This window comes from Mus pahari, chromosome 5 (assembly GCF_900095145.1).
Source record: "Mus pahari chromosome 5, PAHARI_EIJ_v1.1, whole genome shotgun sequence".
Lineage (NCBI taxonomy): Eukaryota > Metazoa > Chordata > Mammalia > Rodentia > Muridae > Mus > Mus pahari.
The window spans coordinates 107,040,496-107,049,827 of NC_034594.1; the positions used below are offsets into that span (position 1 = coordinate 107,040,496).

The window sequence follows — 9,332 nt, forward strand, 5'->3', positions numbered from 1 at the left end:
TCTTGATTATAAAAGGGAAGTCAACTCAGTTAATCCTGTCTTCCTCCCCTGCCCCCTTCCCACCCCACCCCCACTTTCCCATTGCTGGGTGATCTACTTTAACAATTTTTTTAATTTATATTTTTCCTTAGCTGGGTAAGAAATTATGTATCTTATTCTTATAAGCCTTTTTCCTAAGCGGTATATCCTTGACATTAGAATATGTACTTAAAATTTGGCATTAATCATTCCAACATTTGCCTAAACTATCCAAAGTCTTTATAATGTGTTAGAATTGTCACGGCCCTCCCAAATCTGGGAAGCTTCCACTCTCTGTTAAACTGAGCCATATAATATTTGATATTTATTAGCCTAAAAATAATAACTCTTAAAAATAGTATTTCCCATAAAACAATGTCTTAACTATGTTTTATGTTTATTTATTTATTTATTTTACTTATTTTGATGGGTATGGGCATGTTGCCACATGTATATCTGTGTACCACGTGTCTGGTGTTTTAGTTTGGGTTTTTAAAGCTGTGAAGAGACACCATGACCAAGGCAACTCTTGTGAAGGACAACATTTAATTGGAGCTGTCTTAAGTTTCAGAGGCTCAGTCCATTATCATCATGGTGGAAAGCATGGCAGCATCCAGGCAGACATAGTGCTGGATGAGTTCCACCTTGATCTGAAGGCAGCAGAAGGAGAATGTGTGCCACACTGAGCATAGCATGAGCATTGGATCTCAAAGTCCGACCCCATAGTGACACACTCCCCCCCTCAACGCCACACCCACTCCAACAAGGCCACATCTCCTAATGGTGCTCCTCCCTATGGGCCAAGTATTTAAACACATGAGTCTACGGGAGTCATTCCTATCAAGCTGCCACATGTCTCTTGTGTCCACAGAGGCCAGAAGAACATAGGAGCCTCTATAATCAGAGTTGCAGATAGTTGTGAGCCTCCATGTAGGTGCTGGGACCTGAATCCAGGACCTCTGAAGAACATCTCAGCTCTTAACTGTGCCATCCCTGCCCCCACTCCCTGAGTTGGGGACTCACTATGTTGACCAAGGAGGCTTCAAACTTCTGCTCCTCAAGCCTTATCTCCTGGATAGCCAGGAAGACAGACCATACCAAGCCAAATAAATGTAATGTCACTATTAGTTTTTTAAAACGATTTCTTCTTTGCGTTCAGTTTCATTAATTATTTTTGTCTTGTTTGCTGTTCTATTGCTGAGAAAAGACACTTTGACCACAGCAACTCTTATAAAAGAAAACATTTAATTGGGGCTTTCTTACAGGGAGCATTGCAGCACATAGATAGACATGGTGCTGGAGAAGTAGCTGAGAGTTCTAACTTGGATCCATGATGGGTGGGGGAAGAGGGGGTGCAGATTGAACTAGCATGGATTTTTGAAACCTCAAGGCCTACCCCCAGTGACACATTTCCTTTAACAAGACCATACCTCCTAATCCTTTCAGAGTTCTGCTCACTGATGACTAAGCATTCAAATATATGAGCTGTGGGGTCATTCTTATTTAACCTACCACAGTTTCAAGATAAATCCATGAGCAGTAATCTCTCACTCTGTAAATGTCTTAAAACATTTTTATTTTACAGTCGTTCGTACATGATAGTTGGGCTGGGTATAGAATTCTAGGTTGGCAGCTGTTTGTTCTAAGCATTTTTGTCTCTCACTTTTCTCTGTTTTCATGACTCTTATTTAATATGTACCCACCCTTCTCATTCTGTCCTGCTCACTTCCTAACTTTACCCCACATTTTCATCTCTTTGGCTTGAACTATACCCTAGATTCTACTGCAGCTCCAGCCTTTCAAAAATGTAGCTAATTCTATCTTTGATCTTGAAAAGGCTGTGATTAACCCTTTTGTTGAATTTTAAACATTTGAATATTATTTCACATGTTCCCTTGATAATTATGTCTTTGGTCATGTTGCATGGTTCTTATTGTCCTGGTGTCTATTCTTTCTTTAATGTTTTAACCTTATCTTATTACAGCACTGGAGATTGAACCCAGAGCCTGACCTTATGCTGTATCACTGAGCTATATCCTCAGCTAGTATGCTAATATTTTCAATGAACTTAAACAAACTTAATATTGTCTGTGTAGGGATATTTGGACATCCATGCTGGTCCCCATATAGGCCCAACATATCAGAGTCCCTCGGAGCTGGAGTCACAGACAGTTGTGAGCTACATGGTAGGGAGCTAGGACTTAAGTTCCAGTCTCTAGAAGAGCAGCAAGTGATTTTAAGCAGTGAATCATCTCTCCAGCTTCCTTCATGAAGTTCCTAAAGTATCCTTTAAATTGTTTTTACTACATCCCAAACTAAGAGTGAGAATTATTTGATTTGACACATCTGATGATGCACTTTTATGGTGGTATGAGTTCACTGATTGTGACTTGTTTGCCATAGCATTCTCTTGCAGCTTTGACTGTAGACCTGTCTGGGAGTGTCCTTTCTCCAAAGGCATCTGCCAGCCCTTCCAGGTTTTAGCCATGATGGCAGGTTTTTATGTTAAGTACTTTGCTTAGATGCTTGTACATGTGCATAGTAGAATCCAAGCCTGCCCATTGACTGAAGGTGCTGGATTCTTGAGGTGCAAACATTAATCTTTCCCTATCATGGATGCACCAGCCCCAGTGATCCTGTCTATGATAGTTCTGCTCTACTGCACAGGGTCTGCAACCAAGACTTCCCAACAGCTTAAGATTAGCACTCAGCTCCAGCTGAGATGATCCTAATGTCAAAAGCCATTTTGCTGCTGCCATGATGTCACCTTGACATGGAATTTCTTCTGTCAATCTAGCATAAAGACTTCTCTCTTAACCTTGGGCTTAACCTTAGGTTTTGCATTTCCTTTTTGTTCTACTTTTCCAGCCATCCCAGCTCCCAGATTTGGAGAGGGTGAGGCTGGGGGGCATGGCTCTTTTCCATCTGCTCAGCATGCCTGGCCGGCCACAAGTCCTAACCCCACTTTCACAGAGCACAGCTGCTTTGGTGTTGGAAAAGACTCACTTATTTCGTGTTCTGTTTTGTTTGATGGCTGTTCAGAGGGAAGAAAGGGCCAATTCCCTCAGAAGTCAGATAATAAGATGAAGATTTCGTTTGTTGAAAGGAAGGAGCCAAGAGAGCAAGGCAGGGAGCCCAGAGAAGAGCTGACAGGGGGACTTCTTTGAAAGAAGTTCAGAGCTACTTGAGGCAAGCAGGAATGGAGCCAATCTCTGAGGATGCTGAAAGCTCTGAGCGGATCCAGGGGGCCCAGGAGATAAGTTAACATCAGCAGCCTCCACAGAAATGCACATAAGCAGCTTCAGTCCTGGGAAGAGGCCTGGAGACAAACAAGCAAATGATCCCAGGAAGAAAATTCAACCTGGTCCAGGGAGATTTGATGTTGTTTAACCCTTGTCTGACTGGAGCATCCCATGGCTTCTAAAAGAAGACTTTTCTGTGCCTCTACATGAATGAATCTGGAATGAGAGGCAGTTCCCAGTGTTAATGGTATTTTTCTTCTGCTTCTGCACAGAGTGAACCGACCACTCTCCAGCACTTACCTGAATCAGGCAACATCTATCCCTTCAGGTCCATGTCTGGAAGGCTGTAGGGAGTGAAGAACACCCTGACTTCTGCAAGATGAGCAGCTGCCTTGAGCTGTGGGGGCTCTTAGGAGGAGACTTAAGTCAGGAGGAGTGGAGTCTGCCTCAAACAAGGCAGAGCAGTCAGGTTTCTGGATAACCAATGCTAAGAGGTTCAAGTGACTTTGGCAGACACTAGAAGGTTTAGGAAGGTCGGGGCCCCCAATCCCCTTTCCTCCCCTACTCCCCACCTTCAGGGTCCACGATTGGCAGTCAGGAATGAGGTCATGGAGGAAGCTGGAGACTCAATTCTATTCTTGTTCAGCTGGTAGGATGTCAATCACTACATCACAAGTAGCCTGATTGGGAGCACTAAATAAATAGCAGGGACACAAATATCCCAGGGTAAGGGTGAGGGGAGAGAGCACAGGAAAGAAGATAGCTTGCCCACTGGCTCCAAGCAGGCAGGAAAGTGGATGCAGGTTTCTTGAGTGTGAGTAGGAGAATATAAGAGCTTCGGAATCCTGCTGCATAGACAGTGGGGGCTCAGAGCTGCCAACATGGGCATCGGAAACCTTATTTATGTTGGGGCACCATGGGTGAGCAAGGAGTGTGACTCAAGGACTCCTGGGCTGATGAAGGTTAAGGGATCCAGGGATACTTTCCCCAACTGAGTGCTAGTAATAGCCAACACTTCTGTAGACGCACATTGAAGCACTGCATATATAATAATTGACACAATTCATATAATAATTCATATAATCCTCAGGAAAATTTTGCAAGTTAATCAAACTGAAGTGCAGACCAAGCAAGCCATTTTCCCCAAGTCACACAACCAGTAAGAAGCGGGGCTACCTTCCAAGTCTTGGCCAACTGCTTCAGGTACCCACGGATCATCACTGCAGACTTAGCTGTGTTTATAAATGGAGAAACATGTCAGTAGATAACGATAATCTCAGCACCACTGCCCCCTATGGGAGTTCCATGAGAAAGTGTTAATCCCAAAGATGGGAAGAAAAAGACTACCAACCCAAATCATCATGCCAAATTCATTAAAACAAGTTTTTGTAGTTGTGTACACAGGCTGTCTCTCCCTAAAAGCAGGGTTCAAGAGATTAACATTGGCTATGAGGAAGACAAGGCTTTTAAAGCTCAGATGTAGGGGGTTTCCACATAGGAGATTTGGCAGGCAAAATAAAGAGGGTTACTGTAGCAGTACCCAATTAACGCTACTCAAATTGATCCCAGCATCAGTGGAGCTCCTTGATACCCACACCAATGCTGTGGGTTCCCAAATGAAACGCACACTTAGCCTCTATACTTTGATATGCCTTAAACAGGTCAATAGTTGGGCCATTTCTTAACCTCCATGTGGCTAATCCACCCTCCAGCATTCCCAAGTCATTACTTACTAAAATCTATATTCCATCTTTGCTGCCTTAGATTCAGACATGCAGCCATTATCTACCAACCAAAACCAACTGGAGGCAGGTCCTCCAGTCTTATGGGTGGGACACAGCAGACAGGTTTTGAGGGAACCTAATTAACATGATAATACACATTGCTACAAGTTACAGGAGCAGAAAGAATGTAAGCATAACAAGTTAGTCATAACAACTTCCTGAAACAAAGACATGACTGCAAGGTAGTCATAAGGTAGTCAGAACAGGTGGTCATAACAACCTTTTGAAGCAAAGGTAGGGTTGCAAGGTGATCCTTACAACTTTCTGAAACAAAGACATGATTGTCATTCCTGGAATAGGAACCATAGTCCCATTTGTAGTTAAGGTTTCAGGCAGGGCATAGACTCATCTTTGAAAAACAGAGGTTTAATCTTAAACAGGAATGAACCTAGCTTGTCTTTTTTATAAGATGGCTTTTAAGCCCAAGATGGAGGCAGGATGTTTCATCAAAAGTAGTAGTAGTGGGGTCAGAGAGTCTCCGGGTTCAATTCTCAGCACCCACATGACAGCTCACAACTGTCTATAACTTCTGTTCCAGGATTTCTGACATCCTTATGAACACATACAAGGAGGCAAAACACCAATGTATATAAAATAAAAATAAATAAGTCATTTTTAAAAAGTAGTTGTATCGCTCCCTTTTGTAAAGGTAGGGGAGGGAGGCCTAGTGGTTAAGTAACTCAGGAAGGGTCACCAGTTACTAAATGGTCAGGCTGTGGTGACAGCTTCCGTGTCTGTAATACATCAGCCCAAATGGGAAAGCAAGGTGAAGGCGCTGGTTCACGGAGGGAGGCTGCCCTCCATATGTGCACACAGGCTCTCACTGACTGTGGCATCCCTTCCTGTGTGCGGCTAGAAGAGGATGGAGGTACCAAGGACAGCTCCTTCTCTCTGCTTTCTTTCAACAACAACAACTTTGAAAATGTTCACCAGATCCCTTTCAGCCCTGTTTTGTACATAAAGCTTTATTGGAACAGAGCCCTGCCTACTCTTTATGGAGAGTCTATGGCTGCTTCCGTACATGATGGTAGAGTCTTGAATGATACAGTGAGGAGAACCAAGTGTCCCACATGTCTATGCTGTTTCCTGTTTGACACTTTGGGGGGGGGGGGAGGAAGTTTGCTGAAGTGAAGAGAAACATCTGCTCAGGGATAGGCGGATGGGATGTACAAGGAGCAGGGAAGGGAGGATTCCAGAGTGACTATCAGTTTTGGAGACGCGTGACAACTTCTCCTGTGTTACTGGAGCCCCACCTGTGTGTCAAGCTTGTGCTGCTGCAGGCTAGGGATGCAGACATACAGAGAACAACTGGGAGAAGCACGCATGTATTAGCAGTAGATGATACATGAGATAGAACCCGGGGAAATGAGCCATATGCGGCATCCGAAGGATGAAGGCAGCAACAATCCATTCTTACTTATTATCTCTTCCCGGAGTCTCTGGACAATGACAAGTCAGCCCAACAAATTGGGAGGTGCTGGAAGGTTCAGTCATTCGCTGTGTCAAGGGCTAGACAGGCATGGTCTCTGCTCTTGGGGTCTTTTCTCGATTGTCATAGGGAACAAGAAAAAAGAGGGCAAATGGAAGACATTTTGGAAGGTGAGAGAGGACTTGCCAAGTTGCTTCTGGTCTTCCAACAAAGTAAGGGAGGTGGGGGTGGAGAGAAACAAGTGCCAGAGGCTACAGGGAAGGCCGTTTTACATTCTTTCCCTGCAGTGGTTAAGGTTTCCCCAGAAAACAAACACAGCGGGAGCCAACCTGAGGGGGAGGGAGGGAATTTACAGGCTCAGCGGGGAGAGCTTCTCCTAGCCACCTCAGCAGATCAGGAGCCGAGAGCGGAGTGAAGCACGCCACGAGGAAGAAAGTCTCACTGGGGACAGCCCTGTGTAAGCTCAGGGGTGGAGGGGGCATGAAGTCTATTAGAGGCTTGGAAGCATTGGTTACCGAGCAGGAGGTCATGGGTCACCATACTGAATGTATCGATCAGGTCCCCGTCTGTCGTGCCAAGCCCCTGCTTCCTTGTGCAAACCTCAGGCCTGATTCTCACTGACAGGCTCCACTGGCCCTTCAAAGCAATGATTAGCATTGTCATTAGGCCTGGATGCATTGATTTTCCAATTAGCCTTTGGTTGTACTGGGATCTCTTGCCTTGCTGGGCTCCAAAAGCTCTGGCTGTCACCGGTGTAAGAGGAACCCTCGTCCAAGGGTGGAGTCAGACAAAATATTGCCCTCCTTAGGCATTGCCTTGGAAATTATAAATGGGCATTTGCTAATTTTTGATATAAGACCACGACCTTTCTTGTAAGACCAGACTCACTTTTCTTCCCTCCGCTTTTTCTTTCATAAATCATGCCCATAAGACAACTGCTATGATTGATTTCTGTTTTACCAAACAACCTGAGGCACTGTTCCTCTGGGCTTCCACAAACCCCACCGCAATCCTTAAACTCGTAATTCTGTACCGCTCAGCTCAACCGCACCTAGATGTAAAGTTGCTTGTTTAAATAAATTGCTTTGATGGGCAAAGTGGTGATGGAAATAATTCTTTTTTTTTCTTTTGTTCATGCTTCATTAGTTCACATACTATTTAATTAAAAGTATATAGCTGGGGCTGTCGAGATGGCTCATGGCACACTGGTTAAGAGGAAGCAGTGTTGCTCTTGCAGACAACCCAGGTTCACTTCTAGATATCCAGGGTCACAGCCATCCACCATGATTCCAGCTCTAGGGGACCTGACACATGATCGTAGTACACTTGCAAGCAAAACATTCGTATGTATAAAGTAATACATTAAGATGAAAAAATATGTAACTGGCATAAACAGCAGTGGATGGGACGCAGCTGTCCCTGGGTAAGCGGACATGGGACCTCTGGGAGCAGCAGTGGGTTTCCCTGGAAGGCATTTTTATCCTTCTGTGTCCTCACTGAGAGTGCAGGACCCGCTAAGAGGGGTTGTGTTAAGGTCTCTCCCAAACATCCTCCATGCCAGGACAGACAGAGTTGTTTAACTCTGAGGCCAAGTTGGCAGTGGCTGTTCAGTGGTTTGCGGCAGCATCCAAGATTGTCAAGGTGTGGTGCCTTGGTAGCAGCACAGAGGGAGTGTCTTAGTCAGGGTTTCTCTTCCTGACAAAACATCATGACCAAGAAACAAGTTGGGGAGGAAAAGGTTTATTCAGCTTATACCTCCAAACCACTGTTCATCACTAAAGGAAATCAGGACTGGAACTCAAGCAGGTCAGAAAGCAGGAGCTGAGGCAGAGGCCATGGAGGGATGTGACTCACTGGCTTGCTTCCCCTGGCTTGCTCAGTCTGCTCTCTCATAGAACCCAAGACTACCAGCCCAAGGATGGCACCACCCACAAGGAGCCCTCCCCTCTTGATCACTAATTGAGAAAATGCCCCACAGCTGGATCTCATGGAAACACTTCCCCAACTGAAGCTCCTTTCTCTGTGATTACTCCAGCCTGTGTCAAGTTGACACACAAAACCAGCCAGTACAAAGAGTCCTTTTTTAAAAAAAAAAAAATGAAACTTTTAATTTTTTAAATATTTTAATGGATATTTTCTTCACTTGATCTTAGCCAAAAGGCCGAGAAGCAATGGATATTTTTTTGTTTTGTTTTGTTTTGTTTTGTTTTTCGAGACAGGGTTTCTCTGTATATCCCTGGCTGTCCTGGAACTCACTTTGTAGACCAGGCTGGCCTCGAACTCAGAAATCCNCCTGCCTCTGCCTCCCGAGAGCTGGGATTAAAGGCGTGCGCCACCACACCCGGCGGATATTTTCTTTATTTACATTTCAAATGTTATCTATCCCTTTTCCCAGTCCCCCCTTCCCAGATACCCCCTATCCTATCCTCCCTCCCCTTGCTTCTATGAGGGTGTTCCTCCACCCACCCACCCACTCCCACCTCCCCACCCTTGATTCCCTGACACTGGGGCATCTAGCTTGGAATTTTACATCACAAGAAACCTTGGGCACTCGCTAGGTCTGCATCTTAGGGCAAGAGTTTACAGGGGTCTGTTTTCATCTTATGAAGAAGCTGGCAGTGTTAGTGTCTAGAATACCTTGTTGCCACATTTCCTGGTGTGACCCATTACAGACTGGCACCACCCTCCTCTCACCCTCCATCTCCTCCACCCTGTTAGGTTTGCAGCCAAGAGAGTCACACCCACCAGTAGAGGGCACCAGCACTGGGACAGAGCCTTCCTGCTCAGAGTGGAGAGTGGAGCGATGCGGTTAGTGGAGTGGTGAGGTTTGAGCGATGAGTGATGATGTAGTCAGAGGGA

The 9,332-nt window shown here is 45.1% G+C and overlaps 1 pseudogene; it reads right to left on the reverse strand.

The window, feature by feature from the left end:
• Nucleotides 1–8,496: 8,496 nt before the first annotated feature.
• On the reverse strand, nt 8,497–8,646 carry LOC115064204 (annotated as a pseudogene).
• Between the last annotated feature and the right edge of the window lie 686 nt (nt 8,647–9,332).